Raw genomic sequence first — 22412 nt, forward strand, 5'->3', positions numbered from 1 at the left:
CTGGGGAGCCAGTAATGCCGGTGCTGGCTCACCCCAGACAAGTAGTATTGAGGGAGACCAATCCCCCCTTGGCTTCCAGCTCAAACTGACAACAGTATTGTTTCCACCTACCCTTCTCCTACTGAGTTTTCACAGGGATTCACAGAACCCCTCCCTGTGATTTCCTGCTACACACCCTACCTATCTGCTCCACCTGCCAGCCATGCCTGAGGTACAGAAATAGTATCACAACCAGAGGGATAAAGATGCTGACCAGCCTGTTAGTGATAGCGCAGGTGCAGAAGCAAAGCCATGATTAAAATTAACAGATGAAACAAATACAGGCAAGTAGAACCATGACGTATCTACAGTAAGGTATGGCTAGAAGAAAGCTTAAGGTTATATATGCCATACAGCAGAAAGTACACACTTTGTACCATGTAAGCTCAGATATTACTCTCTTTGTGCCGGAGAGTCTGCTGTAGACTCACGGATCCTAGCAATGCTGCACACCAAGACATTCTAGGACATGAAAATTGTCATACCACTAGAAAGAAGTCCATCTCTTGATTATTAATTTACAAGTTCTCTCACAAAGCATGACGCATGCCCATGATTAGCAAAATCAGTCCACTCTTCTGGCTTCATGGGGTGTCCTGCAGCTACCCAGTACTCCAAAGCATAAGCTGGCATCTGAGCAGGTTTTACTACATTTTGCCTTAACTCTTGAATGCAAAAAAGTTGGATGCTACACACATGCTGTCGTCAACTGAAAATTTCCAGTTTCCTCAAGAAGTTGACAAATACTTCATATAATCTTAAGCAGCTTTTAACATCCTAGACACAGAACATTCCTGGGATGCTCAATCTGTAATACCTATTCAACACTCTCAAGCCAAACAGTATTTCAAGAACTAGATCTCCAGCATTTTTAAACCATCTTAATTTCTTAGTAACACTTTAGGATTTTTAATTCTGGGTAAAGAATTCTTGCAGACTTGGTGATAAATAGCATCTATTTATCTGGGCACTTAGTCTTCTCTCCAAGCAGTTGAAAATGAAAAGAATGTTGTTTATCATCCTAAAATAGCTCTCAGTTAAATGCTAATCATTACCATCGGTGAAAAAGGATTTCAGCTGTACTGCATTTAAGTTCTACCCTTAAAATACTTTGTATTACAAATCTTCCGTGCCACTGCATTTTGTGGTTTGACATGCAATTTAAAATTCCTCTTTCCATGATTTCTCAATTTCTCAGTTTTGCAAAAATATCTCGCATCTCCTTGGAAACCTGAGCACAACACAACAGAGGCTTCTGGCTCTAATGCTTAGAAGCAGGTTAGAAAAAACTGCATTCCTTTGCTGGCTAGGAGGATAGGGTTCAACATCTCATTTCTCAATTAATGTATCTAACCAAAACCTGTCTCTCCTCCCCATAATTTTCTTACTTCCATTCACTCAAATCCTATTGATTCCTTCAACTACTAACTTACACTCACCTCGAGGTTTAATCAGTTACCTAATAATCTATACAGAAAAATGTAAGTCATACAGGGAGGCTAGCAATTCGTGAGTAATACTCCACAGAGAAATAGGGCCCCACAAAAATACAAAAAAAAAAGCAAGAACAGAGACAACTGAGATCCCTTTTACACAGATATTTAAAATTATAGTCACAATCTATATCAAACCATTTCTCTATCAATTACTCTTAAATTTATCTCAGATCAGCACAGTATAACAACCCACCCCCCCAAAGAAATTAGTTTCTTGTGTCCATGCCCATTTGTGCTGCCACAACCCCCAGTTTGGGAGCTGCTGTTTAGCTAGTAACATTGCTGTTACTATCAGCAAGTGATGTTTGTCCCCCAGATCAGCAATTCTTTAAGCACCACTCCAGCTGCAGTAAGAAAAGAAGTGCTGTTTCTCATTTCAGATCTAGGACTGCCAAGGGAAACACAGGCACACCCATGGCCCTGAGAAGGAACTCCCCCCACCTTTTAGTTCTGTGCCATGCTCTGCTCAAAGCGGCTTTGAAAACAGTTGAAAAAAACCTTCACTTTGCTGCAGCACTGTAGCAGGTTTAGTCAACATGCCCATTGCAAAGGCACCTTCACTATTACAGCAAAGCTCATCTTCCTCAAATAAAAACTAAAATACTGAAGGTACTTTGTATAAATTATACTACTTCGGTAGCGTAAGAAAAAATTTTCTTTTATAGGCATCACCGGTGTTTTTTCAACTGAAGCACGGTGGGAAATTTGAATCATCCAGTTACCACAGTTGTGTTTTTCTCTCCTTTTGGAGACAGGAATCAAGAATAACAAAAAGCATAAAGAAGCATCAGGAAGAATACAATTTTTTTCCCAAGAAAAAGATTTTTAAAATGGCAGAGGAAAGGCAGACCAAGGATTTCCTTCCATGAATAACACAAGAGACAGGGAAGGCATTCAACTAAATTGAAAGTTGACAAGTTCCCCACCCAAAGAGACTTCGTTTATCTACCCAGGGAACTCACTGTGAGGGATGCAGGACTGCCAAGCCAAAAGCTCAGCAATATTAAAGGGGAGAACAAAAGATAAAATGGCATCACAATAGAAAATATTTAAAAATAAACAGCTTTACAACGCAAGCTGAACTAACAGGATCCCAGAGAGAGATTCCCTGGAGCATATTATTAACATAACTGCCTATTGTAGATTTTTGTGCATCATCATCCCAAGCATCTGCTACTAGTCCTAATTAAAGAACAGATGGTCTGACCCAACGTGGCGATTCCTATGACCCTATATTTATCAGCAGGTGGGGAAATTAAGTTTTGAGGTCTCAAGCAAGCAAAGCAACATTAACAAAAACAGATAGCTAAATAGGTTGCAAAGCCATCTGGTACATGACACTTGCTGAAAATAATATTCCTGAGGATTTTGCATGATGCATTTTCCATAATCTCTCTACTGAGAAAACAGCCTTCTATAAACTCTACCAAATGCAAATATGACTTGACTCCAGAAGCACAGACATTATCCAGCTAATAAATGCATCTCTGTTTTGTGTTAAACTAGTGAAGCACAGCTATTCCAGCTGTACAGTGAAATTTATAGAAGCAGAAGAAATCAGCATGTTCAGATGAAAGTTAGAGGCCATTTTCAGTGAGAACTCCTGAAGGGGTCATCATACTGGTAAACCACATTAAAACAACACAGACAGGGAAAGGAAATAAAAAGCAAAAGAACATTGCAAAACTTAGCTGACTTTGAATAAACAATTCATCTCTCCCCCCTTCCCTGGTTTCCTAAACAAGTCAGACTTCTGCAGTCACCATTGCTATCCTTCCTTTCTTAATAAATTACCCCGATTATACATACATAAGCTTTTACTAAGTCTGACAAGACTGAAGTCTCAGAAACGATGTAGGCCTAAAATATAAAAGTAGGCAGTTTGATAGGTAAGAGACCAAACTAGTGTCACCACTACAGTAGCCAGTCAGCACGTACATCTTGGAAGCAGCCACAGCAGGTTCGTCTTACCATCTGATAATTCAGAAATATAGGAGGGAATAGAGGTAAGAGGGAACCAAAAGAAAACTGAAGATCCTAGTGGATCACGGGCATTACACAGGACATGGACAGACAACTGCACGGCGAGGAGGTGGTAGAGAATTAAGTCTCAACAAGCCAGGTTCTGTTACCTACAGTATAAAGGGAAATATCCTTAAACTCTAGATACAGCCATGATGGAAAACCAGGCCTGCAAAAAAATGGCAAACTCATTGCCAAAAGGTCAACTTTGGGGAAAATGAAGCTACTCATGCCCTGTGCTGGAGCCATTAAAGATGGTAAAGTAGTTAAGGTAAGTGGAGGGGTGTGGTGAGGGAGCAGGCAGGAACCAAAAGGTTCAAATGGATGATGATCCCACTGTCAACTTGTAAACTACTCATGTTCCTGGACACAGTGTTGTATTTCTTCTACTGACAGAAGTATGAAAGCTCAATGCTGGGGTGCATGGCTGACTGACCACACGAGACCATGTGTACCTCCCAAAGGTAATTCTCATCAACTTCTCACAGACAAGTTTGTCACCATGAAGTCTGTCAGGCCGTTACCTGACAGCTGGGATGTAGGTGTTTTGGGTTTTTAAGTCAAACCCCACTTGAACAAAAAGCAGCAACATTTGTATATCCCTCAAATACCAGTGCTCAAATTCCTCCCTCTCACTCCTGTATGGTCCAAACACTGCCTCTACAGCATGCCTCCCTCCCCACCTCCACAAGACTCTCTCTCCTGTCTTCTCATCTTACCAGCTCTGCTCTAAAAGCTGCGGCACAGAGACCCGCCTCGGGAGCTGGGCCAGAGCTGGCCATGGGCCCAGATCCACGCACACGTCCCCATGAGACCAGCTGCAGAGGCGACAGAGGCCCACGCATGCAGCATGGATGGCTGGGGAGCCTGCACACAGGGACTCGCTAGCAGTGCGTTCACTCCTCCCCTGGAAGGCTTGCTTAGGCAGTGGGTTCACCACCACTCACTTATTGCTGGATGCTAAGAGTTACCTGTAGACTTTGACATTAACCGCCCCAGAACAAAAATCTCTCAAGTCTCTGGTTTGAAACCATTTCTTTGTATGCGTGTATATAGAGCACAGCCAGAGATAAAGCAACAAATTTCCATTTAACACCAGGTAAGAAGTGTTCATAGAACAGAGAGTTGAAGCCCACAGACCCGAGAAGGTGTCCATCTGCTTATTACCGTTCCTGCCATCCTATGGCCATGCACCCACACAGAGGGATGGGCTGGCTGAGCTTAACTATTCAAAGTATCTAGGGATGGGGAAGAGTAAATTTTTATGCAGATCAGTCCCTTGCTCTGTGTCTTTGTGTGACTATAGGAACACTTATGCCAGCAACAGAAGCAGGAACATGCAAGCAGGAAGTTCTTTCAGTGGCTGCCTGGGTTTAAGAGCCCTTCGTTCTGGAACAGACAGTGGAGAGGAAACAGAAGGTCTATAAAATCATGGAAAACATGGAAAAGAGGAACAGGAAATCATCATTTGATTTCTCTCCAAATATTAAAATTGGGCAGCAAATAAAATAATCAGATACCCTATTTAGAATAATGACAATACCTTACAAATCACATAAACAACGGATCTCTGTCAGAAGATACTACTAGACTCTACAAAGCTTACTTATTTCATGCTTCAATGAAATAAATATCCATTAAAGCATACTTTGCACATGTCTCCCCTGATGCAAGAGTCAAAAGCTACGAAACGCTAGAGGAAATAAGTGTGTAAAGATCATTGTGTGCTTGCCCTGCTCTCATATTCTTCTCTAAACTTCTGATATTAAGTGAGCACCATGTCAAAAAGATTGCTAAGGTAGATGGATGCATGGCCTGTCCCACTATGTTTGTTATTATGGCCTTCTTAACCAACTACCTTATAGAAAGCTAACTCAGACACATTCACTGGTATTTTGGAAATTATTCTATTCAGAGTATTTTAATGGAAGTCCATAGAATTTAAGTCACATAGGAAAATACACTGTATTTATGCACAGCCATACTTTACAAAAAAATATGACCATGTTACTGGTAATTACTTCTCCTTTGTTGAAAAGTTTAAGGAAAGGATTCTTGCAACAATATTCTGTACTGGAAGAAAAAATCAAGGATTTAAAGGCTTTACTAAATTAATACGATTTCATGAACCGATTTTTTCCCCATTAACAGATGTAAAACACTGACTTTACCCAAAATGAAGTGCAAAACCTGAAAGAAGTCTCCCACTCTTCTTTCCTCCCTTCCCATACATACACAGAAAAATGGACTTGTGATCTGTTTACTCTGTGAACCACCCAGCTCTCTTGACTCAGTGACAGCATACATCATGTCACATTTTTATCATCACATGGGAGGTAAGAGAGCATCACTTCTGTTAGGTATAGCTTTTGCCTGTATATTTTAAATGCAAGTCAAAAAAGTGCAGGCGCGCTGCAGAAAACTGCATTCCCAAATCTGATTATAGATGGGAAACACAGCTTGAAATACATTAATCTGTCCAAGAAGTACCCTTCTTTTCTTTAGGTGAATAATTCGTCTCCTCCTTCAAGGATTTGTTTTCAAGATTTACTGGTAAAAAGAGCACTTCAGATAGTATGCACCTGAATGGAAATTTGCAAATGCTCTGTTGGAAAAAATACATTAAATTCAATAACTTTTAACGGGCATATATGAAAAGAGCTATGGTGATACCTTGACAGGCATCTGAAAAGCACTGATAACCAGGAGATTGTTATAAAGAAAATATTTTACAGTGACAAAAGAATGAGAACACCCTCAGAACAAGAGTACTTGGTTATACCTCCTTACACTTGGAATTAAGGTAAGCCTGACTGTCACAATTTTTTGCAGATTCTTAAACACAGCAATGTGAAGTATCCTTAACATATATTTGACGTCTCAGCTAACAGTAACTGGAAGACAGAATTACCAATATCTACAGATTCATACCAATATTTAAAATAGCTCTCCTGTATCTTCCTATGCAAAACAACTTCCATGAACATGCACATGTGCTTAACAAAAAGAAAGGTCTTTTCAGGGTACTTAAAAGATTCCCAACTCAGCCGCTCAGTTTATGAAAAACTCTTAATGTCTGACTTCAGAAGGTGATGCACCTCTTCCCCAGGAAAATTCTGGGAGGAAACAGGTAGTTAGCAGCAGCTCATGAAAAACTACCTGCCTTCTTTCAAGACAACTTCTCCACGAAGCCCCGATGCAACTTCCCTGGCTTCATTAAATTATACACAAATAGCTAAGGGCAGAACTGTGAAAAGCATCACAGATACGTAAGTGGTTGTAGAGGGAGGGGAACTTGCACAACCCCACTCACCTCCAGCGACAACACCATGAGCACAGGCAACGCTAGTTCTATGCAGTGTGGTGCAACTGCAAAGTCAAGGGTGGTGACCGAAATTAAACAGGGGCAGCCCCACTGATGAAAAGCTGAGGAGATCAGTTGTCATGCTGCCTAAGTCTGGGGACCACCAGGAAGATGCTTCTACATTGACAGCCAAGTATGCTTTTGTCTTTCTTTCTAATTATTTTCTTCAGCTTTTTGTGAGACACATTGAATCATTCATCTTCTATTGCTCAATTGCACGGTTATCAAAAATACTTTTGTTTACACATGATGGACAGGCACATTTGTAAGACACATTGAATTATTCATCTTCTATTGCTCAATTGCACGGTTATCAAAAATACTTTGTTTGCAGATGATGGACAGGCTCTGAATTCCACTGGTGGTTCACAGGCTAGAAGCTGAGAACAGACACATTGGTAAAAGCATATGAAAGCAATATATTTTCTTGAGTGATTTCTTTTTAAGTAAACTTTGGGGTCAATCCATCAAATTGACAAGCTGTTGGCTGTCCTTGCTTCTCTTCAAACTGCTGCAGCTAAGTTCATTGCTAACTCATCAAATAATTTGCTTATTTCCTTATGTCCCCAGCTATTTTAAACTGAAATGTGACAGAACAGGCTCCTAGCCTCTCTCGTTATTCCATATTTTACACTGTGTATGGCTCTTTCCCCAGTTACTGGCCTTCTCCTTTGATGTCTTCCCATTCATAAGAGTCTGAACTTTAAAAATTAAATTCAGTGCTTTTAAAAAAAACTAGCAGTGGATGATTAAATGAAATTGCTGGTAAGACTATCATACTCACAAAAACAAAATACAGTTTTGGTACAAGCACAGTACGTTTACGTAAAGCAGGTGCAAAAAAAAGCGAGCTCTGCAATTTTTGCTGGATTCACTGAAATTGAATCTTTTGCCAAAGCCTCTTCTAGGTCACATTACTTCACATAAAATATACTCTACAATTTTACATTTAAAACCAGAACACTTAGATGTTCTAATACTATGAAATCCTTTTGTGTTAAATGACCAATTAAGCCAATAACTAAAGCTTTAACTTTTTGACACTAATGACAAATAAGAAATTTAGTTATAAATAAGAAATTATTAGAGGGGGTGGGTTGGTTGTTTTTTATTTTTGAGACAAGAAGGTCAATGGTTTGTGCTGTAGGATTCAGTGATCTCATTATTTGTGGCTTTTGTCTTTTGTTTTGTTTTCTGCCATTGAAAGGTTTATGTGGTAAGCTATCTACATTTGACATTCATTCTGTATAAAAACAGCTGATGATAATTTTAAAATTATCATTATGTAAAAAGCAATAGCTTTCACAACTGTTATTTTTACGGTACAACTACTGTGACTACTAAATTCCTACACTTGCTTTCATAACCACAGCCCAGAGTAGCTAGTACAGGCAGTCCATTTTTTTCCTGTTTTGAGTAGTCTGCAGAATGACTGTAATTTTTAGAGAGAGGAGACAACACGTGCACACCAAAGGAAATAACTGTGGTACTATATGCATTCTTAACTTTAAATAGCTACGATGATCCCAGAGGATTCAATGTTTCAATCTCAACCATCTCCTAAAATGAGATGCTGCATAATACTTCTGTGAATTATTTTACCATGGCCAAATATGCAGCTGTACTTCTCCTATGGTTTTGTATTCTTCTGTGCTGTAGAACAGTGCAGACTGCATGAGCATACTCTGTGGTCCAGGGCTGCCTAAGTGCCACTGTGTTGATCTATCCAGTCCACATTAGGGACAAACCAGGTATTACCGTCCAGGAGGCCCACAAGGATTGTGCTGGGACCCCTCATGGAGCCTGAGGCTTCAACTCAATGTTACAGCATGAGCCAAGCTGAAGGCCTGCCCCTGCCAGGGCAGGGAGGCCGGATCCTCCGTTCCCCTGCTCCACTCCTCCCTTCCCCATGCTACGTTCACCTCCTCATGTGACAAACACATTCAGTTTCCAAACCAGTAGAAAACCACCTACTAACAAAAAAGCAGTATTTTTAGAGAACAGCAGCTTTGAAGGCCGATCTCCATGGTGCTCATATCTAAAGAAACAAATACACAGTTCTTCAGCAATCCCAGTAAATCCTTAATTTCACAATTTGATGGTAATAATGCATTTAAGTGTAAATGAAGATCTCACAGGGTACCCATCTTCATCTTCAAACACCTACATACATACACAGGTCTGATGAGCTGTGCTCCCATGACTAAACTAGTTCTACGATTGCTGGCAAACCAAGCTAAGTAGGCAGCTCAAGGGCCTCCCTCTTCCGCCTGATCAAAATTGCTTTAAAAAAAAAAACTCAACTCTTCTACAATATGACTTGCAATCCAGAGGGGAGCTTTTGGCTTTCATTCCAATACGTATTCCCAAAACACAGCTGTAAAGTATAAAAATCAATTAATAATGTTTTGATAAAAGACAGCTCACTCAGACACCACACAGGACAGATTTACTGTTCTCATCATTAAATAAAACACATTCAGAAATCCCCAGAGACTTATTTTTCACAAATGTTGACAGAGATGTGTACTGCTTTTATTATCACTGTCTAAGCTAGAGAATAGAAGTTTACTATTCATTTCAAATGTCCGAAGCCAAAAAAAGGAGCTTCCCCTGAGCATCTATCATTATTCTCAATTATGAATCATGAAAAATCTTATTTAATTTGTGGTTAAGACAATGGGAATATCAATCAAATGATTTTAAGTACTAAAAATTTCATTTTTAAAACTGTTCAGACTTCTCTGCATACACACATTCCTGTTAATGTGTTCAACTAATTCAGATCATGAATTTGATATTCACAGAAGAGTTCCACTTACAGAAAGACAGTTCCTCTTGGAAATATCACAGACATCTGAGGAAGAGCACAGGAAATCTCTCTTCAAAGATGTACCAGCTGGTAAAACAGAGAAAAAAATAAAATATATAGATAAAACTCTTGATCAGAGTTAACTAATTTAAGAGCTAGGTAGCCAAAGAGTTGGAGAATGAAATTCTCGAAAAAGGAATCTTCTACTGAGAGCACCTGCCATAAAATTTCAGATTTTTGCATCTGCAGTGATATCAAACAGCAGTACAGTACAAACATCCAAGACTTTAAAAGACAGTGATCTGCACTCCCCCTTGTCCCCAGAACCTCCTTTTGCTGCTTGTTCCTGCCTGGTGCTCATGATTCCTTTCTTCCCCTTTTTTTTTTGTTCACTCCACTCCCTCACTCCCTCTTCCCCCCCCCCCCCTTTTTTTTTTGTCAACAGTTTCCTGCTCTTACATCCTTTTCTTACTTCCCTCCAAGTGCTTGGCCCTCTGTCTCCCAGCCTAGCATCTTTTCCCTTCTTTCTGTTCTTCAGCTCTTCGGTATTTGAATTACAATCATTTCCTCCCTCCACTCCATACTGATGCCAACAGAGAAAGCACCACGAGTACAGAACAGATTGTCTCTGCACGCTCATTTCTGAGACGTGCCACTAAAGGAGCCCGCTATTTCCGAGAAAAGCAAGCAGAGGAGAAGACCAACCTAGACACTGCAGTCCCACACCAGGGCAGGCTCAGCTGCCCCCCTGAACTCGTGCCAAGTCTGGCCAAGCTTGCAAACCACGAGGCAGTGAAGCAAAATCAGCATTATTCAGAAAACTTAGCAGCCAGGACAGTATACCTAAACCACGTGTGGGACATCTGCCCAAGCTAAACGCCTTCATCAAAAACAGCTTAAACTGGGACAGGTTTTCTCACAGTACAAGAGTCCCCTTTAAGTTACTGCTGGAGCTACTTACCTAAGTAGCTGTGTATTAAGCCTAACAAAATAGTATTTTTTCCTCCACTGCAAGTCCTAGAGCTCTGACTGATGAGTCACGATAACTCTAACATTCACAGAACTGTGTGTTTAAGGCAAATCACCACCACCGTGGACTTGCCTTACAACGCAAGGCCGTGAACCTCAGCAGATGAAGGGCTGACTGACGAGCAGCACCAACCCCTCCTCAGCAAGGGGGGCCAAGGCACAGCTGAAGTCAGCTGCCTGGAAATATGCTACCTTTCTGAGCATCTCTCAGAGATGAATGAAAAGATCATTTGAAGTAGTATACAAAACTGGAGTACACATGCCCATTCTCTCTCACTCCTGGTTACAAGATCTCTCAAACAACTCGAATCAGCAGATGGGGGCACCTGGCCACCCCTTTCAAAGGCAGCACCAGCTTAAACGGGCTCAGCAAAATCCTGTGTACGCCCAGCTCCAGGATGTTGCATTCAACTTAATGAATTTCTCCATTTACGACTTCTGTCATGCAGACTTCCTGCCTTATCCTGTGATGGCTTTACCAGCTAAGCTTTTTGGTTTTGCTTTTCAAATCTGTTTGGGGCTCTCAAGAAAACTGAATACCTGTAACTACCATTTAAGCAGCAGCATTTATTATTTCAACAACTGCTCACAATTGAGATTAAAACACTAACAATGGGGAGAAGAGCAGAGATGGAAAAGAAAACCTATCTTTGCTCAGTAGTGTATCATATTCCTACTGTCAGTAACATAATTCAATTGGTTTAGGCCTTGCAATTTTTTACTTTTAGCAAATAGTCCTGAATTTTCCTTCAGGTCACAAAAGGCAAGCTAATATTAAACTCTGCTACGCAACTACATTTTCAGACCTTCAGCTATTTGAAATTATTTTCTACTTGTTTTGCGCTTAAAATGCTTTCCCAGGCCTGACAGATTAAACAGAAGCCCATTCTTGAAGTAGACGTTAGCAGAAAACATACACGGAAAAGTCTACTAAACCAGACTGAATCTGCATCTGTCTTGCGTTGCTCTTCAATGCTTTGATCTTATTGTTTAGGTAGATTTAGATCTATTTCACAGAACCAAATAAAGTAAGAAAGAGATAGTATCTTCATGGAGTAGGGGTTTTCAGCCTTGAGTCATGTAATTGGAAGACCAGTAATGGACATTCAATGCTAGTTCAGTATTTCACCAGAAACTCGTCAAACAGCAAACATTTAGGAAAAGAGGCATTAGAGGTTTGCGGACAGTTTCGAATCGCAATGGTTTCAGCTTTCAGCACGTGTTGCTGTGCCATGGTACTTGAATTGCATTTTTGACCTGTGTGACCACCCTTTACTGGGTGGTTCCAGTAACCACAAGGAGACCCGTCAAGCAGGCGGTCCCAAGATGGGTACTGCATCATACAGTTGTAAGGTATCCATCAATACTGTATGCTTCTGAAGTACCAGCAAGTCTGCTGAAATGACATATGTAATACAACAAAAATATTCACACAGGCCACCCATTTGTCTGGCATTTTACATCTCTGCAAGCCAAGAACCTCCTTCTCTGCGTTTTTATATTGTTCTGACTCAGACAAGAAGACCTTTAAGTCAGTCCTAGTCTTGCCCAGATAGGAACAGCACAAAAACAGCACACATGCACGTAGGTGGTTAGCAATAACAACACGGAATACATTATCAAGAATTCCCTCCAAGTCTTCCTGGGTGAAATTACAGCACCAGCAGAGATCTTCCAATTTGTTGGTGGGCTACAAATCACGTTCACATACAACAAAAAATGAGGAGCATTGCCTTTTTAATTTTGAAAAATACCAACGCCGTTCTCAAATTCATTAAGTTAGCATTATTGGTAGCTTTTCTATAGCATGCCGGCTCAGGCACCTCACATCAATTCTGGATCTCACCCAGGCCATCAAAGCCTACCAGAAAGCTAAACTTGTCATATGCCATGTTTATACCTTTAATATTACAGGATTAGACTTTACGTACAGATGTGCATGGACACATATTTTAGCTCTGCACACACAAGTATTTTAGCTCCCATTTTATTTTTCAGCTTCCCTATGAAACAGCAGTAATATTACAACTCATACTTTGCCAAATCCGACATGTATTTACACCAGTACAGAGACACCCAGAGCACGTATCAGAGCTGAAGTGTTAACAGCACATACCAAAGTCTGACGCCATCGTTCAGTCCTCCAAAGAATTCAGACTTTCAGCAACTTTTGTTTAGATTTTACAATTCGTTCATTAAATTTCTACCAGCAAGGCGTGTGGATAATAGTAAGTTATTCACATAAACAAGTTAGCTTCTGTGATCCGGTAGATGGAAACAGTGGCAAACACACACTTGCAAAGGCCAAAAAACCTAAAATCAGACACTATTCCCCCTTTCCTTTAAGAATAATATGCATGCATTTTCACTAGTTCAGAGATCTAAAAGCTGGAATAACATGCAAAGCAGTTTTGAAAATCCAAGACTTTTTATATATCGTGAAAATATTTGCTGAAGTACAGAAAAAGAGTTTGATTACATCTCCAGGACTATACTAAATTATCTGTGAACTAGAAAACGACTTCTGGGTCCAAGAGGCACGCACCTGAAGGAATGCAAAAGTAGCCCACTTCCAGGAAAAGTACTTGCAGTACTGCCAGAGGAGAGAAAGTAACCACTGACATATGGACAGAAAAGCACTCTTTTCTCTGACGCCGTGGACAGAACGCAGTGTTTTCAGTTACCTACTAGCATCCATTTTCAGAAACAGCATTCAAAACACCCCTGTTAACTATTCTGAAAGTAGAATAGATGTGAAGTTTTAAGAGGATTTCTTTTTAACATCTCTCTTTCTTTACATCTGCATTATCAGAAGAAAAATGTCAGGAATCTGGCAAATAAGTTGGAGATAAACTTAAAACAGCCCAGTGAAAGAGAACAAGTTACCAATATTGACCTGAACAGGGCAGCACCATTACACCTGAGGAGAGAAAAGTGCTATGTAAACCAGGGAATAGTGACAATGTTATCATCATCCTAGAGGAGATTGAGCTCTCCTAACATACTGTTTTCCATCTGAAAACATTTCTCAAAGTATTTCTCTCCTACATTTCGGAAACTTACAAGCCTGCACAAACAGCAGTGAGCTCTTCAGTACTGCAACACCGATCTCATTCACCAACAGCTCTTCACAACCACCAGCTTCCAAGTTGCACAGTGTTGTGTGAAAAATTCATTGAGGACTCAATGCCTTTAAAAGGCTAGAAAACAGTTTATATGGAGACACTGATGATCAAAAGAGACGGTGGTGTTATTAATCTGTGGCAGTCTGCAATATAATTCTAAGCTCATTGCTCCTGGTCCAGCATGTCCATTTTTAGACAAAGGTTTTGTCTACATATCGAGTAAATCTTTAAGAATCTACCCTCTTATCCACTGAGCACCAAAATAAAATAAAAAAATTGCACTAGAGAATTAACAGCTGTCTAAACATCTACTGAAGTCCAGAAAAGAAATCTTACATCACTGTGAGGGATTTCAGTCTTGAATAGGTTAGCCAGAGGTGTCTCAGTATCATCAGTAAAACTCCCTGGGATCAGGGTTTGCTTTTGGTTTTGGGGGTAGAGAGGTAGAGAGGACAGATGGTTACATTACTTTTTCATATTTTGTGTGTGTGTGTGTGTGTGTGTGTGTGTGTGTGTGTGTGTGTGGTTTTTTTTGTCAGAATAAAGATGCTTATACATTCGGCCTCATTCTGACAGACAAAAGCCAGTTTTTGATTGGATTTATAAGTCAGTACCTATCAAAATACAGGAAAGCACCATCTGGTTTACATAAAAACCACAACATACTGGTCTGAAATGTGTTATGTTTTATATTGATCCTATTGTTATTATAAAGGAAAACTATGCTGAGGTACCTCCTGTTCTATCATTACATTATACACACTTAGCAATATAATTCATGCAGTAAAACACACACTGTAAAAATTCTCAAGACTAACAAAAAGGACTCAATGAAATAGTTACTAAATCTAACTGATAACACACAATACTTTCCCTGACTAGCAGAGAATTTACAGCACTATCTCACACTCAGGGTCATCTTTGATTCATGTGAATTCCCAACATATCATGTTACAGCAAAAGAGGACAAGTAAAACTGTTGCCTTTGTTTAAAAAGCATCAGATATCAGGAGCACAGATCCGCACAACATGGCAAGATGGTCGAGGAATAAATCTTTCTAAATACACTCTAAATATTTCCATTACTTGACAAATCCGTAGATTTTGCATCTTCATCACAATTTGCATGCTTTTTTTTGTATTTTTTTTCCCTCCAATGAGCATACCAACTTACTCTTGTCCCCAGAATTCCTATGGAACGTTATTTCCCTGTTGTTACGATATCCTATACGACCAAATCATTTACAAGATCATCCAGATGCACATTTGCCATTAATAAAAATGACTGCACAGCTATCCTAGAGCAATACTAGATTACAATCAGAGACACATTATTTGGTGAACGTGGAGTAAAAGCAAAACTAGGGTAATAAAGACAAGTATATAATGACTAACAAAAACTGGCTAAACTCAAGTTCATACTGATTTGTGCCCTGTGCTCCAAAGCATCTTCCAACTTCTCAAATAATGCATACTGAACACACACCATGTATATACCTCCTGAATATACACCAAATTCAGATACATTTTTGTACTTTTTTTTTTTTTTTTTTACAACATACATTTTACAGGATTATTTTCTCAAATTCTTAATCAGCTATAATAGTTGAATTAGATATATGTAAAAGCTAGTAACATGGTAAGCTGAATACTTTCACGATAAACACCCACGTGGAAAAATGCAACACAAGTTTGCTGTTTTCCTGAACACTTAAAAGACATTACCACCACCAAGCATTACACCTGCCACACTGCTTTCTAAACAGCACCTCATAAAACGGGTCTCTCCGATTGCTTTTTCCCATTTCAGTAGATGCTCTTTTCTCCCCTTTCAGAAAGGCTGCTTTGTCAAAAGGAATTCTTCACTACTAAAAAAAAAAGTTGATTCAGAACAAAAATGAACCACAGGAATAAAAGTTCCAGCCTCAAAATCTACAATAAATACTTTTAACTAAACAAGCTTAAACTTACCGAAGAGCACATTGTCTGCAATAATTTCATCATCATTTCATAAAGACAGATTCCCCTTTCTTATTACAGAAAAGTTTAGGGGGGGAAGGGGGGGAATTGGAAATGAGTGTTAGGGGGTAAGCTTATCAGCTGCTCAATCCAGGAACAAGATTTCTCCAAACACCTCCTTCCTCTCTAATACAAAGGAACAAAGTATAACACTATACAAGATAACATCTGTGCCCTCTATGCTTTAATAGACTTTACAGTTTGGTACTAGGAAACTGAGAAGGAACTTTATGTACCACGTACGCTCCTCTACCTCAAAGTGCAAAAGCATTTTGAAATAGTTGTGTCTGATTTTTGATAATGTTTGTTACCAAAAGAACTTCATCTATAGTTCTGCAATTCCTTGTCAGAAGTACTTACTGTACAATTTTTCAAATGCTAAATCTGAAATTACAGGTCTGATGAACTAAAAAATCTGATACCATAAGCGACAAACCCAAACCGTATGAAAGTAACCAAATATGGATTAAATAAGAAAGATGAAAATTATGTTTTATGCCTGAACAGATTAACTCGGGTGGGGGGGAAGGCAAGAAAGATGTTTTAAATTCATACGTGCCAAGATTAGCATGACATACTGGCAATGTGAATGCCAAGCAAGAGGTACCATTTCAATACCCCATCAGTCAATTTAGAATGGAGTATCACCACTGCATAGGTCCTAAAATAAAGTTGTTTTATTGGCAAATTGTATTTACAGTTGAGACAACATTACAAGCACCAACAAGACTCATAGCTGGATCACCAAAACCAAATCCCTGCCTCAAGAGTTGGTTCTATCTGAAAAAGGGAAAAGAAAGGTGTCAGTTCTCTACACCTTACCAAAAGGAAAGGAAGAAAACTTCAAGTATTTTTGCCATATAATGGAATCCAAGTCTGACATGAAACAACAAAACCATTAACACCAGTTATTTGGTTATAAAAGACTAAGCAGTTTTTGCAGGACCATCAGTTTTTCCAGAACCTTACAATTTTGTTTAACGGTGATGTTTGTTGACACCTCCAATACCAGAATTTCAAAGTATTTACTAACAGCCTCTCAATTTCCCACATGCGTGGTCAAGCTCTGAGGGTCTCCAAAAGGTTTCTTACGCTGTTTTCCTTCAGAATTCACTCATCTAAGGGGACAGGCTAAACCTCTGTTTTCATTAAATAGGCAAAATTAGAAAAAAGTAGACAAAATTAGAAAACAGTTTATAGATCCCAATTACATAAAACTTCAGAAGGTCAGTCACAATTCATTCAGCTCTATAGATTCAATAAGTGACCTTACAGACCACTTTTGGTCACTGTCTGGGGACTTTATGGCCTAGAGGTATGCAACTGCACAGCTATCCTAGAAAAACGCACAAGCAAATTATTTTGTCAACTTGGGTAACACTCAAAATAGGTAATAAAAATGCTGTAGGTATGACTTCACACATGCAATTATTCACCTGCAGTAAAACCAGAAAAGTTTAAGCGCTAACCATGAATACAGGGGCCCAAGTCCTGGAAAAATGTTACACGCTGCAATGATTCACAGCTCTGAAGCACGTACCATTAGGTGCCGTACTGATAACGGATAATCAAGTATGGGAAGTAGACCCATTACCAATACTACCTGGCATTTCTAAATTCCTTGCGGAATTCGTGAAACTGAATAGTATGGAGATACCTGTATTCCTTCATTGATGCACCAACTCTCACCATAGGATAAACACGAACTAAAAAAAACCACTACTACAACCAATGACAAAGACACCTGTACACAGCGTTGTAAATTATTCTGAGAAGTTCTTTATCATGCTACTTCACAGAATTCCTACATTGAGTACCAAATGCAACACTGCTCTTCTCAAGTAAAAGAAAGAAAAAAAAAAGGAGGACAACAAGGAGTAAAAGGTTCTGGACATCCTGATTCAGCAAGTCCCGAGCCAGAAGTCACCAAGTTAGCCGACAGCTACAAACCTTTCCTCTATGTTTCCACATCTGTTGCTTGTCTCTGTCAGAGGCAGCACCACTAGGCTAGAGTGACGTTTGATTTAACCAAATACAGTTAAGCTAACTATAACATGATTTCTAGATGAAAGACAATAGCAAAGATTTTAATGTGTGAGAAAACCCATCCAACTTGTCCAAATATTTAACCTGCTCTTTTGAGGCGGTTGCGAGTCTCAACGTTCCTCTCTACATCCAATTCATTTTAATAAAAACAAAGCTGAAAAACCTGGATTAGCCTTTAGTAATGAAGACACGATGACTCCTTGGAAGAACAATCCAAGAGGGAATGCTTGGCCCACAATTTCATTTCACAGCAAAGTTATTAAATAGCCACTGGCTTTACCTGTACTTTTCTCTGAAACCTTATCAAATCTATCCCTGCTTCCCTTATATAGTCAAAGACAGAGGCAAAAAGCAAAGATTTGCAAGGAATGCCTGTCTGTCCCCCTTCACTCCCTCATGGCCTAGCATGTAAACGTTTAAAGAATGCTATAAACTTTTGATACTAAATTAATCCCAGCTGGAAAGGCACTCAGCCCCCAGTTATTTTGCAGCTCATCCTCTTTCCAAACAACCTCCTCCCAACACCAATTGTTTTCAAAGTAGAGAGGCTACAGCAGGAGTTATTCCTTCTCTGAAAAAGGAATGGCATGCTGGTTCTCAACATCAACTTCTCTTCCCTCTGCAAAGACCCCTACCAAAGGTGCTAGAAGAGAGTAAAAGACAAATAAAAAGTGGGAAGTTATGCTGAAATAACATGCCTTAGACAAAATAAAGGGGAAAAAGAAAAGAATAAGAAAAAGAGCAAGAAGAAAAATCAAAATTAAACTTGAGTTGAAACAATGATTATCCAGTGCTTCCTCATACCCTAAAAAATCCTATCTATCCTACTATACACACGCACATTTACTGCGCCTCTGGGCTGTGGTCTTTACAGTTACTGTAATTACACATCTCTGACTGCACAGAAGTGTGAGGAAACGAGAACAGCAGTGGCTCTTACCCTCAATGTACAACTCTCATACTAAGAGCTCAAGGTCTTTAAAAAGACCCATGCTCACACACAAGACTGGTTGAAAAAAAAGTTTAAAAAAAGCAAAAACTGTCACCTTCTCCGGCATTTCTTGTATCACAGCTACCCAACCAGAAGCTATATTTTCTAATATACCTGGGTACAAAAGTTCAATGAGATGTAATGAGACATCTTGCTCCCTTCTCCCTCTATTCCTACTGGAGATGTAGGGGCATGGGAGAGCTTGCAGTTCAGCCAAATGTTAAGACATTCAGCTTGCTTCTGTAAGAATACCACGCATAAAACCAAAGATGAGTTTTCGAGTACCCTGTTGAATTAAATTGTTTGCAACTTCTGCAAATTATAAGCTTCCTTTGTTAAAAAAAATGGCTATGTACACATACTGAAAAAAAACAGTGAAAAAAATTAGCGCTAATAAAGGTCAATACAATAAACAGCATGGCTTTGAGGTAACAAAACTGTATCCTAGTACTAAGCCTTCAAATATGGAAATAATTGAAGGAATTAGTCACTGTCATCTAACAACATATAGAAGCATGAATAAAAATACTAATGTGCTAAAAAACCTATACAAATTAAGAGTAACAGGAAATGCTATTTATTAATTGCATTGCTGCTAACACTCAAGCTATACAGCATTCACATAACGATATGTATGTACACATATGCTATGTTATATACATAAAAAGACATGACTAATGCCTCATGCTGCTGGGATCTGTAAAGCTAACATCACATTGTCTCATAGACTCTGATCTTTATCTTTCATCAAACGACGCAGAGTTAAGTTGCGGTCCTGCATTATGCATAAGCAGTGAACGCAATTAGACTGAAAAGCGAGCTCATCTTCTCTGATCTCAAGTGGAAAGTGTGAACTCTGATCTACAGAGGTGACAGCTTTGTGCATTACTCCCATTTACTAGTTAGCTTCCTTGAATCTGTGTGTGCAACAGAAAACTCAAAACACATAGCTGTGGCTAATCTTATGCAATCCACTAATGTTTAAACAAGCAAGAATATCAAGTAAGAGAGCAAAGCAGTTATGTTACTTTGTTTGACACAAAGAAACTGCAATTAGTTCTTGCTTTTACAGTTTCAGAATGATGCTGAAAAACTGGAGAAAAATAAAATGCCTACAGAAAGAATATGGGGAGTAAGAGACAGAAGGAATTTGATCTTTCATCTAGCAAAGATATTAAAAAACACCAATGAATGGAAACTACTACACCTGAACAAATTCAGGCTAGAAATGATGCTTCTTTTGTTTTGTTTTCAGAGAGATGGAATCCTTTAAGGATTGCTTATTTCTAAATTCCCAGAAATGCTTTCATTGAAACTGGATGCTTTCCAAATAAACGCTGTATTTCAACTTGGGGTGTCTGTTCTGAAGCATGAATTTAGGAAATCTAATGGTCAATGCAGCTGAAGTAGTAGCAGTTGCATATGTTCTCAAAACACTTCAAAGGAAGCAAGTATTTTCCTTTTACAGAAAAAAATGAAGCAGAGAAATAATGCTACTAGTCAAGGGCAGCACATGAAGGTCACAGTTCCCAATCCCAATTATGCTATTCCATGGTCCCTTCTGGTTTTAAAAATGTAAAATAAAATTCAGTCCATGAGCTTACTTTTTTCCCTGCTTCACAGATTCCACTTCTGTTCAGTCTCAGATTTAATAGCAGATTCTTATTACTAACCTGCAAAAATGAAAAATATTTTAACTGCAGAAATCTGTTGCTATTGAAGCTTAAGAAGCACAGCATATTATAATTTAGCAATATGCAAGCTAAACCATGCAGAAGCTCAAAACACCAGGGTTGCTCATGCTTCACCAGCCATTCCCACAAAGCATCTATTACAGAAAACACCTTGTTTATTAATCACTGTACAGCTATAATCATACACAGTACTAAGTACAGAGTTAATGATTTGCAGTTATACTGCGTTCCACATTTTAAAGAGAAAACCAGGAAAAATTCACATGCAGTATGATACGTGCATCTCATCCACCAGCAGCTCTCCACGTCTTTGCAAACTACAGAATTCAGTAACAAGCATTTTACAAAACCCACTCATTTTCCAGGGCACAGGATTGCAGTGATTAAGTGCCCAGACTCCTTGACAGTCTCGATCAGGCTGTACTAAAATCCACGCTTAAATCCGCACAATCTTCTTTAATCCAGGCTAGCTAGATTAAAGTTAACTTGGGTGCGCCTAACCATTTTGAAATTGGGAAGTTTGCAGACATAGCATGTGCATCGTCATTCCTAGCCTGCCTAGTCAACAGGTGCCCATAACAGCAAAGAAAATTAATTATTACTGTCCATCCCACTAAATCTTCAGTAGTTTAGGTATCGATGTCTGTAAATACCTGAAGGGAGGGTGCCAAGAGGACAGAGCCAAGCTCTTTTCAGTGGTGCTCAATGACAGGACAAGAGGCAATGGGCACAGACTGGAGCACAGGAGGCTCCATTTGAACATCATGAAGCACTTCTTTACTGCGAGGGTGGCTGAGCACTGGCACAGGCTGCCCAGAGAGGTGCTCCAGGAGTCTGTCTCCTCCTTGGAGATCTTTAAAAGCCACCTGGGTGTAGGCCTGGGCACCCTGCTCTGGGTGGCTCTGCCTGAGCTTGGACCAGGCGGGCTCCAGGGGGCCCTACCAGCCTCAGGCACTCGGTGATTCCAGACTAACAGAGAACAGTGATCAAAGCACAACGACCTTTCCACCTTACAGATAGTCATAACATTAAGCAATCCAAGGCTCTTTTCATTCCCTCTTATGCCTTAAATGAAAGAATATGCAATCCTTTCAGTCTCATACAAAGTGAAATAAAGGTTAGACTTTTCTCAAGAACATCCGTTTCCTATTATAAAGGGCATATTTAGCTATTAAGAACATTAACCAGTTTTGTTCAACTGAAGGTTGTTCAACTGCAGGGTACAATTGCAATTGTTCTCCAGTTCTAGAGTACGTTATTTCATCTCGCAACTACAGCACTACCAACTTCTATTAATTCACTGCACTGTTTTTAGACATAAAAGAAGGTAAAAATACACTAAGCACTTCCCATTTCTTTTCCATTTACAAATAGTAACTGCACTTACCACTGCAGTATTGCAGTACAAAACCAGAATGGAAGGCAATCACTAACTTGGGAACACTTATGCCTCAATGAGAGCATCTAATGTCCCTACTCCCTTTGTCAGATACCTGCATGCACACAGGAAAACACACACTCACTCCCTAAGCAACATCCTTCCTTTATTCATAATGAGGCTACTTCTAAATAGATTTGTAGGGCTTATTCCTATCTTTGTTTGGACTTGAAGACAAACTCAATTTGTACAAACACCAACTAAACCTTCATGAAGTTTCTGGGGGAAAAAAAGAAAACCTGCAAAACGTAAAAATGCTATGCAGCTCTGTCCGTCTCCTGTTGGCCATTCTCAGAGAAATGCTTCCCATGCAGTTGCTGTCTCCCATGACAGGGAA

General features: G+C 39.5%; 1 protein-coding gene across 42 annotated transcripts in view; it reads right to left on the minus strand.

Annotated features, from left to right (window-relative positions):
* Positions 1-22412, minus strand: part of SIPA1L1 (signal induced proliferation associated 1 like 1) — a 215244-nt gene that overhangs the window by 116040 nt on the left and 76792 nt on the right. For 19 of the 42 annotated variants that reach the window (XM_040559405.1, XM_040559395.1, XM_040559394.1 and 16 more), the window contains 2 exons: positions 20548-20616; positions 9744-9820 (listed from right to left, as the gene is read on the minus strand). The exons of 2 other annotated variants lie outside the window; for them this stretch is intronic. The gene's annotated coding sequence lies outside the window, so the exon portion shown is untranslated. Of the gene's footprint in view, positions 1-9743; positions 9821-15656; positions 15756-19057; positions 19184-20547; positions 20617-22412 lie in introns of all 42 variants that reach the window. 21 more of the 42 variants (XM_040559438.1, XM_040559397.1, XM_040559396.1 and 18 more) reach the window with 5 other exon arrangements.

This window comes from Cygnus olor, chromosome 5 (genome assembly GCF_009769625.2).
Source record: "Cygnus olor isolate bCygOlo1 chromosome 5, bCygOlo1.pri.v2, whole genome shotgun sequence".
Lineage (NCBI taxonomy): Eukaryota > Metazoa > Chordata > Aves > Anseriformes > Anatidae > Cygnus > Cygnus olor.